This window comes from Megascapheus bottae, unplaced genomic scaffold (assembly GCF_031878675.1).
Source record: "Megascapheus bottae isolate mThoBot1 unplaced genomic scaffold, mThoBot2.hap1 HAP1_SCAFFOLD_40, whole genome shotgun sequence".
Lineage (NCBI taxonomy): Eukaryota > Metazoa > Chordata > Mammalia > Rodentia > Geomyidae > Megascapheus > Megascapheus bottae.
Window position 1 is genome coordinate 6,940,772 of NW_028327715.1, and position 12,116 is coordinate 6,952,887.

General features: G+C 42.5%; 2 pseudogenes; both read right to left on the minus strand.

Moving 5' to 3' along the window:
• Positions 1-7,151: 7,151 nt before the first annotated feature.
• Positions 7,152-7,972, minus strand: LOC150039458 (fibroblast growth factor 3 pseudogene; annotated as a pseudogene).
• Positions 7,973-8,505: 533 nt separating this feature from the next.
• Positions 8,506-9,527, minus strand: LOC150039459 (RWD domain-containing protein 3-like; annotated as a pseudogene).
• Positions 9,528-12,116: the final 2,589 nt, after the last annotated feature.

Here is a 12,116-nt window from a genome sequence, read left to right on the forward strand (position 1 = left end):
CGATGAACAAGGTATTCGTAAGATAGGAGGAATTTCAAAATCTATACCAATCACATCATCAGCCATTGTAATTGGAAATTTAGCCCTCACAGGAGTACCATTTTTATCCGGATTTTATTCAAAAGACTTAATCATTGAGTCAATAAATACCTCCTATACTAACTCATGAGCAATAATTACAACTTTGGTAGCCACATCCCTAACAGCAGCCTATAGCACACGACTAATCTACTACGTTCTATCAAATCAACCACGGTCTACAACAATCATGTACATAAATGAAAATAACAAAAAACTTACTTTTCCAATCCAACGTCTATTATTAGGAAGTATCTTCGCAGGGTTTATTTTATCTGGTTATATCCAACCAATAAACACTCAAAATATAACAATACCACTGACAATTAAATTAACAGCTATTCTAATCACAGTAATAGGTGTTATAGTAGCCATAGAACTAAACCTAATAACTTGTTATATAAAAATATATCCTAACAACTATAAATTTAATTTTTCAATTATACTAGGATATTTTCCACTAATCATTCACCGATATATGACTACAATTATTCTAAAATTCAACCAAAAAATTGCAACATCATTACTAGATCTTATGTGACTCGAAAAAATTTTACCTAAAAATATCGAATCAACACAAACCTCAATATCATCAGCTACCTCAAACATAAATGGACTAATTAAACTATACTTTTTATCCTTTATACTATCTATAATTATCTTAATGTTAGTTATCATCTAACTCCACGAGTAATCTCAATAATAATAAAAACCCCTACAAGTAAAGATCAACCTGAAATAATTAAGAGTCAATTTCCCAGATTATACATACTCCCAACCCCAATAGAATCCTCACGAACAACCAGAATCTCCTCACCTTCAACACCCAGCAAATCTAACCCTACTACAAAAGAAGACAAATATTTCAACCCATCAGATTCTATAAAAAGCACAATCAAAATAATTTCTAGAACAATACCAGAAAATAACAAAACCACATTCAAGAATTAGAACTTCATATCTCAGGATATTCCTCTGTAGCCAAAGCAGTAGTGTATCCAAAGACTACAAGTATTCCACCTAGATAAATAAGACATACTATTAAACCTATATAAGAACAACCATAATATAAAACCACACCACACCCAGCACCCCCACTAACAATCAAACCAAGCCCTGCATAAATTGGTGATGGCTTAGCTGCCACCACAACAATTCCAAGAACTATAACTATTAAAAGAAAATTACTCAAGTAATTCATAATTTCTACATGGATATTAGCCAAGACTAGTGACATGAAAAATCACCGTTGTTATTCAACTGTAGAAACTAATGACAATTATACGCAAGTCTCACCCATTATTTAAAATCGTAAATCACGCTTTCATTGACCTACCCACCCCACCTAATATCTCAGGCTGATGAAACTTCGGCTCTCTGCTAGGCATATGCTTAATCCTACAAATCTCAACTGGCCTATTCCTAGCCATACACTATACATCAGATGCTCTAACAGCTTTTTCATCAGTAACCCATATCTGCCGAGATGTAAGTTATGGTTGACTAATCCGATATATACATGCAAATGGAGCTTCACTATTTTTTATCTGCCTATACATCCATATTGGACGTGGCATTTACTACGGCTCCTACCTTTATAAGGAAACATGAAATGTTGGCATCTTGCTCCTATTCTTATCTATAGCCACCGCATTTGTTGGCTACGTCTTACCATGAGGACAAATATCATTTTGAGGAGCCACCGTTATTACCAACCTCCTATCAGCAATCCCTTATATCGGTCAAGACCTAGTAGAATGGATTTGAGGTGGGTTTTCAGTAGATAAAGCAACCCTTACACGATTCTTTGCATTTCACTTTATCCTCCCTTTTATCATTGCAGCCCTAGCCACAGTCCACCTCCTATTTCTTCATGAAACAGGATCAAATAATCCACTAGGCATCCCATCAGACTGTGCCAAAATCCCATTCCACCCCTACTACTCAACCAAAGACTTCTTAGGAGCACTATTACTGATTATATTTTTCATGACCTTAGTGTTGTACCTCCCAGACAAACTAGGAGACCCAGACAACTATATACCCGCTAATCCTCTCAACACCCCACCACATATCAAACCTGAATGATACTTCTTATTTGCCTATGCTATCCTACGATCTATTCCCAATAAACTAGGAGGTGTTGTAGCCCTAGTCTTATCAATTTTAGTCCTAGCCCTTCTTCCCTACCTTCATACATCAAACCAACGAAGCCTTCCATTCCGCCCACTAAGCCAATTCCTATTCTGAACCCTAGTGGCAGACCTATTTTTACTCACATGGATTGGAGGGCAACCCGTTGAGCCCCCATTTATTATTATTGGTCAAACAGCCTCAATCATATATTTCATCATTATTTTAATTCTTATACCACTAGCAGGCTTAATTGAAAATAAATTACTCAAATGAAGATCGCTCTAATAGTATAATTCCAATACTTAGGTCTTGTAAACCTACAAAGAGGTATAAAATCCCCTTAGAGCGAACTCAAGGAAAAGACTTTTTCATCCTACCGCCAACTCCCAAAGCTGGAGTTCTACTTAAACTATTCCTTGAAGTAAACACCTACCTACCCCACAAACAATACTTAACCTCAATTGGTCTATCTACACTTGTTTATACAATTATTATAACTACCACAAGCAGAGTTAATTTTTATAAAACATTAAAATAATTTTAAACATAACTAAAATATATGGACTTAATACTCTTTCTCTTACTCATCCTCCATGGCCTTCAAAATTTCATCAAAGGACAATTCCCTACCCTCAGCCTTTCCACTCTTAGTTAGGCTACACCAAAATCCAAGCCTCTGACATCAGGCTGGAATCAGACTCACCACGTGATGGAAACCACACACTGCAGAGCTCTGGTGTTGAGCAAAATGCCGCTGCTAGATCTCATTCTTACCCACATGTAGAGGAAACTCATTGCCCCATTAATGGTGTCAAGGTCAAGCCAATCCCATCACTGTTTCATAGAGCAGCACTCCAAACACTGCAGACCATTGAAGATTGGAATTTCAGGAGTGTGGGCCCTGATGTGTGTCCCAGTTCTTGAGTGAATATGTGGACACATGCCAAAACGGACAGTGCTCACGAATTATCCTGGGGAGATGTTTCGAAAGGAACTGTAAGGTTTGAATTTTCACACTCTATTAAAATTCTTGTTCCATACTCTGGTCATGATTTTCTTCTTTCATCTCTACTGTTACAAAGACAGTGCTCTTTCATGTGTTTTGACCTGGGAAGCTGGCAGGATGCTCAGTGGATTTTATGTATGCACGGCAAAGGCTGCCAACCTTCTGTACTCTAATGAAGGAAGGGCCTGTCCTCCTTCCACTAAGCAAGGGTTCAATTTAGTTTCACTACATTGAGGTTGCACTAACATCTCTACCAGAAAGTGGGTCTGGAGGGGGCTGGCAGTTTGGCCTACTGGTAGAATGCTTGCTTAGCATGCACGAAGACCGGGGTTTGATTCCTTGGTACCACATACATAGCAAAAAGTCAGAAATAGTGCAGTGGTTTAAGTGGTAGAGCTCTAGCCCTGAGAAAGCCCAAGGACAGTGCCCAGGCCCTGAGTTCAAGGCCCAGGTCTGGCACAAAAAAATGGGACTGGAGGTTGAGGTGATCTCACAGAGCTTGGTGAAGGATTGAGTGCTGTTCAATTCCTCCTGGTCAAGCAAGGCACCAGGCACATGCTCAGGTGCTTGTCTGCAGGCAGGTGATTCTGACCTAGGTCCCCAGGGGATAATGTCCCCCACACTACAGGTGGAAAATTCCACTGGGGGCCTGGACAAGCACATCACCCTGTACCTCCAACAGACCATTACCCCTCTTTTAATGTTTGCTCCCTTTTTAAGCCCTATAAAGGCCTACCCCAAACCCAGTCCCTTGCTCAACCTCTATGCCTGTGGGTAGATCTCTGCCCCTTGCTATTCTACAATTCATGCCCCGTTCTGTTGATGATTGAGTCCAGCCTATTCTGTTTCCATTCTCCTCCATTTTTCTAATACATGAAGCTGTATTCTAATACTCTGAAATGTGACTGTCTCCCTAAACAACATGTGCACTGCAAAGTTGCACACTGGGAAATTTCAGTTCACACACTATTCAAGGATATTCTTATATTCCATGTGGCTTTCATTTCACCATACTGTCAAGAATTATGCTTTTTAGAAGGTCAAGTGCATGCTCATAGATGGAATGGCACACTGAAGGACAGATGTGGACTCACTGTCATAGGTCTGTGGGTAACAATCACTGGACTCAGCACAGTAGGAGACATTATGGAGGACCAAGCTCTTGAGGCCATTACTGATTGATTTAGTTTTGGATGAAGGGCACTAGCTAAACATAAGCACGATGCTGTCCACCATAAAGAATGGGCAAGATCTCCTCAGGGGAATCCAGGTGAAAGCCACCAGGAAGTGTAATACCCATTAACAGTGGCTAAGTTCTTTCTTGCTCTTCTTGAGACTTGAACTCAGGAACTGGGCACTGCCTCTTACCTTTATTGTCTCAAGGCACCTAAAATGATAAAGAAGACAATCCAAACCTTCATATGGAACAAAAAAGATGTGAAATAGCCAAAGAAACTCTAAGCAAAAAAGCAGTACTTGTGGGTTTATAATCCCAGACCTCAACCTCTATTACAGAGCTATAATAAGAAGAAAAAAAACAGCTTGTATTGGCACAAAACTAGACCCAAAGATGAATGGAGTAGAATACAAGACTCAGTGAGACCAAAGGAGGATTCATATACAAGTGAAGTTGTCTTGGATTGTCCAGATCAGCCCATGTTCCAACAAAACCTCCTAACCACCATCAAGTGACCTCCATGAATTCTCCCCCGCCCCTGCAAAAAAAAAAAGAGTTGTCTGACTTGGCACCAAACTGTGAAGTATAAGAAAAATTGTTGATGTTTCAGATAGTCAGCTTGAGGACTGAATTCTGAAGGTTCTCCAGGAGATAGCCAACTTATTGTGCCAGCAAGAGTTCAAAGACTATGCCAGTATTCAATATTGAAAATAGTACTGAGTGGATCTAATCCTGTGACTTTATATGTTGAAGAGTATTACGATTTCAACTTTATTGCTCTCGCTCTGTTTAAATGGTTCTCCATCTAGTTGGTTTAGCCTTGGAGAGTCAACAGCATCTAGAAATTTATCAAATTTTTCTCTATTTTTCAATTTATTAGAACATAGTCTTCAAAGTACACTGGTATTCACTGTGACATCTCCATTTTTACTTGCAATTTTTTCCATTTGGGGTCTTTTTCTTCCTTATTTTGGTTAGTTTTTATCTAGGGCTTTGTCGATATTAGTTATCTTTTCATTACAAGTTTTATTCCGTTAATTCTTTCTATTTTTAGTCTATCCTGCTTTCGTTCATGTCTCCCCAATCATCATTGCTTTCAGCCTCCTAATTTTCCTGCCATGTTCAGGTGTATCATTAAGTTCTTTCCTTGAAATCACCCTTTATTTACATAGTCACCTTTATGTATGTCTTAATGATTCTAGCATCATAGCTAGAAACATTTCCCCTCGCACTTCCTTTGAATTATACCAGAGGCTCTTGTGAGTTATGCTTTCATGTTCATTAGATTCTAAAGATTTCTTGATTTCCTTCCTAATTCTTCTGGCCATTGAATCATATGTGCTCAGTCTCCATGCACTTGAATATTTTCTGTAGCTTTTTTTGACTTCAAGTTTTATTGCATTGTTATCAGGAAGAAGAAAGTAAATTATTTCTGTTCTCATCTATTTATTAGTATTTGCTTACTATCCTAAAACACTATCTACTTTGAAAAAAGTTCCATGGATTTCCGGGATGACTGTATCATGCGGATGATAAAGTAGTGTGCAATGGTTTCTTAAGTCCATTTGGTCGACAGTGCCATTCCATTCTGATGTTTCTTGGTTCATGGTTTTGAGGTCCAATAATGGTCTGGATATCCTGCCTATTGGAGTTTGAGGTCTCACAGCACCCCACTCACATTATGTTGGACTCCATCTGCACTGGCAAATGCAGTACTGTTTGCTTCATAAGTTTGGATGCATCAACATGAGAGGCATATATGTTAAAATTGTTATCTCTTATTAAGAGATCTTTCTTTTTATGAATATGAAGTGGCCTTCCCTTGCTTCTCTCCATTTTTCTCTTACAGTTTTCATAGTCTCTTTTTTGCATAGCCAGTGCTTCAAATATAGTCTAGTCCTTTTGCTGATCTTGCCTGTTGGTATCCTGAAGGCCTCCGAGTGGACCTGGATGACTCAGGTCATCCAGACTTAAAGCGTTCACTACTGTCTTTTTTATGGAGTTCGTTTCCTGTGTTTTTAGTTTGTACTTTTTTTCCAGACCCATGATTCATGGGTTTCCTTTTGTTGTTTATTTGTCTGTCTGTTTGTTTGTTTGTTTGCACCAGTGTTAGGGCTTGAACTCAGGGCCTGGGTGCTGTCCTTGAGCTGTTCTGCTCTACCATTTGTGTCACACCTCCATGTCTACTTTTTGATGGTTAACTAGTGATAAGAGATTCATGGAGTTTCCTACCTGCTGTCTTTGAACCACGATCCTCAAACGTCAAACTCTTGAGTAGCTAGGATTATAAACGTGAGCCACCATACCTGGCAAGTTTTACATGTTACGTTTATATTTTCTTATTTTTGTTGTTTGTCTGATTGATCTAATTGCGCTACTTTATCTTTGATCTCTAATACTCCATCCTCACTTTCTTTTAATTCTGTTCACAATATGTTTAATTGAATTAATTGGATTATTGAAATTTTCCTTTCTAAAATTTTGACTCTTCAAAATATCTGTTTCCTCCTTGGATTTTTATTTTTTTATGCTATGTTGGCTTCATTACTTCATTTTGTTCAGCTGTTGTCTTCGTAGCGTTTATTTAGATTTCTGAGCAAGTTCTTTCAAATATCACCCATTTCACTCTCTTTAAAATCTCTTATGGAAAGAGTTGATTTTGGAGGAGATATATTTCTCTGGTGATCTTTATAGTTGTTTTAGTTTATGTATTTGTTTTTCTTTTTTTTATACTAAAATACTTTAATGTCCCAGTTACACAAAGCCTCCGGCCAGCCGACACCGACCGCTGGACGTGGGGAAACTGAGGCCCCTCGAGTCCCATCCAGCCTGGTTGCAGAGGGCAGGAGGAAGCCTGTGGCCGGGAGAGTCAGTCAGGGCCAGGTGCGAGGTGTGGTGCCTGCGGTGGCTCGGGCTGGGGTGCACCGCCTGGCGTGGGCCCGGTGACCCCCGGCTCTGCCTCTGCCGCCGTGGCCGCCGTGGCGGCCGCCATGGAGTAGCCGCATCCTCTCGTGGTCCTTGGGGTCCAGCACACGGGGCAGGAAGAGGGAGGACTTCTGCGTGCGGCGGGCCCGGAAGCCCCGGCGTGGCCGGCCCTTGCCATTCACGGCCACGTACCACAGCCTGTGGGCACTGGGGTGGCGCCGGGCCCGGGCCGCCGGGCACCGAGCGGTACAGGCGGGAGGCGTAGGTGTTGTAGCCCAGCTCGTGGATTCGTTCGAGGAACTCACATTCGGCATTGCAGTGCTCCGAAGCGTGGAGCCGCCCTCTCTCGTTCATGGCCAGGTACCGTCCAGAGAAGAGCCCCTTGATGGCCACGACCCCACCTCCACCGCCGTGATCTCCAGGAAGCTGGAGGCGCTGTGCTCCAGGCTGCCGTCCACGCGGCCACTCGGGTGCAGCTGCAGGTGGTACCGGGTGGTGCAGTAGAGCTGGCGGCGCCAGGGCGCCCCGCCTAGGCGCTGGTACACGCCGCCGCCGAGCCTGCCCGCATCGCGCCACAGCCGCGCCCCCGGGGCCACCGAGGGCCAGCCGGGCTCCAGCAGGCTGAGCAGCAGGAGCCAGATCAGGCCCATCCTGGCATCGCGCCCGCCACGCGGCGGCTGCCGGCCTGCGCAGTGCCCATGGAAGGCGCAGGGAGGGGATGGGCAGAGGGGAGGGGAGGGGGAGACAGAGCAGGAGAGAGAGGGGGGGGAGAGGGAGACACTGACTTTAATTTCTTCCCCAGGAGCCCTGGAGCGGTGAAATTTCCGCTGCTGCGCAAAAGCAGCTATATTGGATACATTTGTATTTGGTTATTTGAAACTGGATAGGGAAGGGGGAAAAACAAGATGAGGGGTGGGGGTGGGGGAGGAGGGAAATGGGGACCAAGACATAAGAAAGGGTATCAATGTATGTGAATTAATGCACCTTCTATCTGGCGAATATAATGTAACCCTTCTATTAATTAGAATAAAAATATATGAAAAAAACAAAGGCTTTTTTGCTTTCATCTCTTTATCTTTTAAATAAAGTTCCATCTGTTAAGCCCAGTTTTCCCTGGCAAAAATTAGGACATGCGTATATTCTATGAAACACAGCTTTTGTCCCAGAATGAGAAAGACTGTACTTGAGAGAAACCTTAACATTGCCTCCTTATAATTCTTTCAATAGCCCCTCCACCAAGCCAGGGCAACAACATCAACAAAACCCTGCTGTTTGATCCAGACTCCTGTCATTCATTTTATTTCACCAGCCCAAGCACGAATTCGGGGAAAACCTTCTGAAGTCCTGCAGCTTCAAATTCCTTTTGTAAGTCATCCCACACTGAATACTCTTTGACTTCCAATGCCAGAAACCTTGTGTGTTCTGTCTGTACTTTTGTTTCCAATAGTACACTAATCATTTTCTCTTTGCATTTCTTTCCACTTGAGTCCACATCGACTTTGGAGGTTTTCTGCAGCATCAGGTACTCCTTGATGTTGCTTCTGTGTCCTTGCAGTAAAATCAGTATTATTTTACCCATGAACATCCGTCTTGCTGTGAGCCTTAAATCAGAAGCCCATTTCTGCACAGTTCTGATGTATTTAGTCTTTGCTCTCATAGGATCTAGATGCAAAAGAGCCAGCCACAATCCATCATCCATGGTCGGGCTGACTGCAAAAGCATCCTGGCTGCTGCCCTTTCTGGGTTCTGGCTGGTTGAGGATATGCCGGAGATTCTGCTGACACCAGAGGACCAGCTCCTGAACCATAGGTTCTGACAGGAGGGTCTCTGCTTGCTCGAGTAGCATGTCCTTCCCAGTCTCCCACTGGGCCCTGGTCAGGAGTTCAGAGTTAACTGAGATCCTGGGCAGGCACAAGTGGTAGGTGACAGGTAACTGGAATACCGACTCTCAGGGTATATCCACATCTCAAGTCCTTCAGCCTTGGTGTGGATTCTGTTTCAAGGCCTCAGGGAAGGAGCCTGGGTCTCAGAGCGCCAGGGCCAGGGGGGAGGGGCGCGGGGCGGGGCCCCCGGCCGGGCCACGGGGAGAACACCTGAGGCTGATGGCCCGGGGTCTTCACCTGAGCGGCTCAACACCTCCCACTCGTGGGGCCCGCAGAAAATCACCGCCAAAGCCTCCAGCTCGTCGCTCACCAGCGCCGCCATGTCTGCTTCCGGCGGCCGCTGTCACCAGGCCGGGAGCAGCGCGGCCTCACGGCCACTCTATATCCTAATTTTTGCTGGGTATTTCATTAATGTTTGAACTCAGGACCTCATGCTCTCTTGACCTGCTTGCTTTGCTGACACTCTAATACTTGAGCCATATATCCTAATTTTTGCTGGCTATTTCATTAATGTTTGAACTCCGGACCTCATGCTCTCTTGACCTGCTTGCTTTGCTGACACTCTAATACTTGAGCCATATATCCTAATTTTGCTGGCTATTTCATTAATGTTTGAACTCAGGACCTCATGCTCTCTTGACTTGCTTGCTTGGCTGACACTCTAATACTTGAGCCATATATCCCAGTTTTGGCTGGCCACTTTGGAGACAAACTCACAGAACTTTCTGCCTGACCTTGAATCTCTCATCCTCCATATCCCAGCCTCCTGCTCAGTAGATTATCACATGAACCACAGCATGGGACTTCCTAATTCCACTATTTGATGGGGAATGCAAGTTACTAGTAGAGTGAGAAAAATCGTAGAAAATACTGTGGACGCCACTTAAATTTTATTGAGTCAGTACAGCATTCTGTGATGTTTTCCCAATGTTTTATGCCCAAATCAGAAATTAATTCACTTTTGAAAAATACGTACTAAATTCTTGATATGAGCTGTACATTTCACTAAGTTATGGATATGTAAAGATTAATAGGACAATATTCTATTCCCCAAAATCCTCAGTGCCTTCTATAAGAACTGCATGGCTTCTATGAAGCTGCATGGCTTAGGAATAATTGGGCTGAGCAGGATTTACAGCAACTATGAGGCTTAGAGTCTGGGTTTAAGTTGCCTGGGTGCAAATCCCTGCTTTGTTACTCACTTCTGTCTAGTACTTGGTAAGTTCTTGAAACTTTTCTTTCCATTATTGTGTGATATATGGCACTTGTAATAGATTTACCTCATTGGCTGTTGTAAGCTATAGCATATTATGTGACTAGTTAAATACTGCCTGATCCATAGAGAGGAAACACTTGACAAATATTAGCCGTTAATAGGGTTATTAATACTATCATATGCATTGAGTGCTTATGGCATCATGATGGGTGAAAGAAGACAGAAAATAAGCCATACTATATCAACACAATGAAGTTCAGAAAAACATCACAAGTGAAATATTCTACTGGGAAAAATCCATCAAACAATGATAAATGAAACATTGGATTAGAAAATCCTATAACATCTTTTCTTTCTATTCAAAAACCAAGATTTCCCTATAAAAATGATTTGTGTGGCCAGGAATGTGGACTATTAGTAGAGTACTTGCCTAGCACGCACGAAGGCCCCAGTTTTGATTCCTTGTACCACCTACACAGAAAGTCATAATAGCCCAGCACAGTGGCTCACAGCTGTAATACCATCCACTCGGGAGGCTGAGATCTAAGGATTGCACATAAAAGCCAGCCGGGGCAGTAAAGTCCGTGAGACTCTTATCTCCAGTTAACAACTAGAAAATCAGAAATGGTGCTGAGGCTCAAGCGGTAGGGTGATAGCCTTGAGCTGAAAAAGAGCTCAGGGGCAATGCCCAGGCCCAGACTTCAAGTCTAATGACACACCACAAAAGAAGGAAAGAAAGAAGGAAGGAAAGAGAGAGAGAGAGAGAGAGAGAGAGAGAGAGAGAGAGAGAGAGAGAGAGAGAGAGAAAGAAAAAGAAAATCTCTAAGTGGTGTTGTGGTTCAAGTGGTAGACCTCTAGCCTTAAGAAAACCCAAGGACAGTACACAGGCCCTGAGTTCAAGCTCCAGCCTCCTGAGTAGCTAGGATTGGAGCAGCAGCCACCAGCACCTGGCTATATATGTGTTTTTAAAAACTATAAACTCGGCTGGGTGTTTGGCTTAGTGGTAGAGTGCTTGCTTAACATGCATGAAGACCCGGATTCGATTCCTCTTGTACCACATACATAAGAAAAAGCCAGAAGTGGTGCTGTGGCTCAAGTGGTTGAATGCTAGTCTTGAGGAAAAAACCCAAGGGCAGTGCTCAGGCCCTGAGTTCAAGACCTAGGATTGGCAAAAAAAAAAAACTAGAAAATCTTAGCTGCTACCACACAGTTAAAATAATAAACCCATTTCCTGCTAAAAGAAAAATCAAATGTTAAAGATATATAGTTTCTGGACTTCCAATTCCCTGTAAGCCAATCATTATTGATCTGCATTCTCCTCTGCTCTTTTTAATGCCATGGACCTTCTGTTATAGTCGAACAAGAGGGAAGAGAGAAACAGTATGAAACTTAACGGCGTGTCATCGTCAGAATTACTAATGCACAGTTGTTAATCACTGAGGACCCTTTTAACATCACAGGTAACCTTCTATACAGTTCCATTTATCACTCTGGTTCTAATGTATTTGCCAAACACATGAATATTTAAACATCTAAAACTATGGCATCAACAGAAAATGTGACAGATTTACAGTCAGAGTTTTTCCTTTGGGTTTCTCATCACTGTGTACCTGGGTTACACAATACAAAGAAAATCTCACTTCACCTGGAGAGTCAGCTGTCTGTTACAAAATAGTTGAGACAATCCACTGAAAA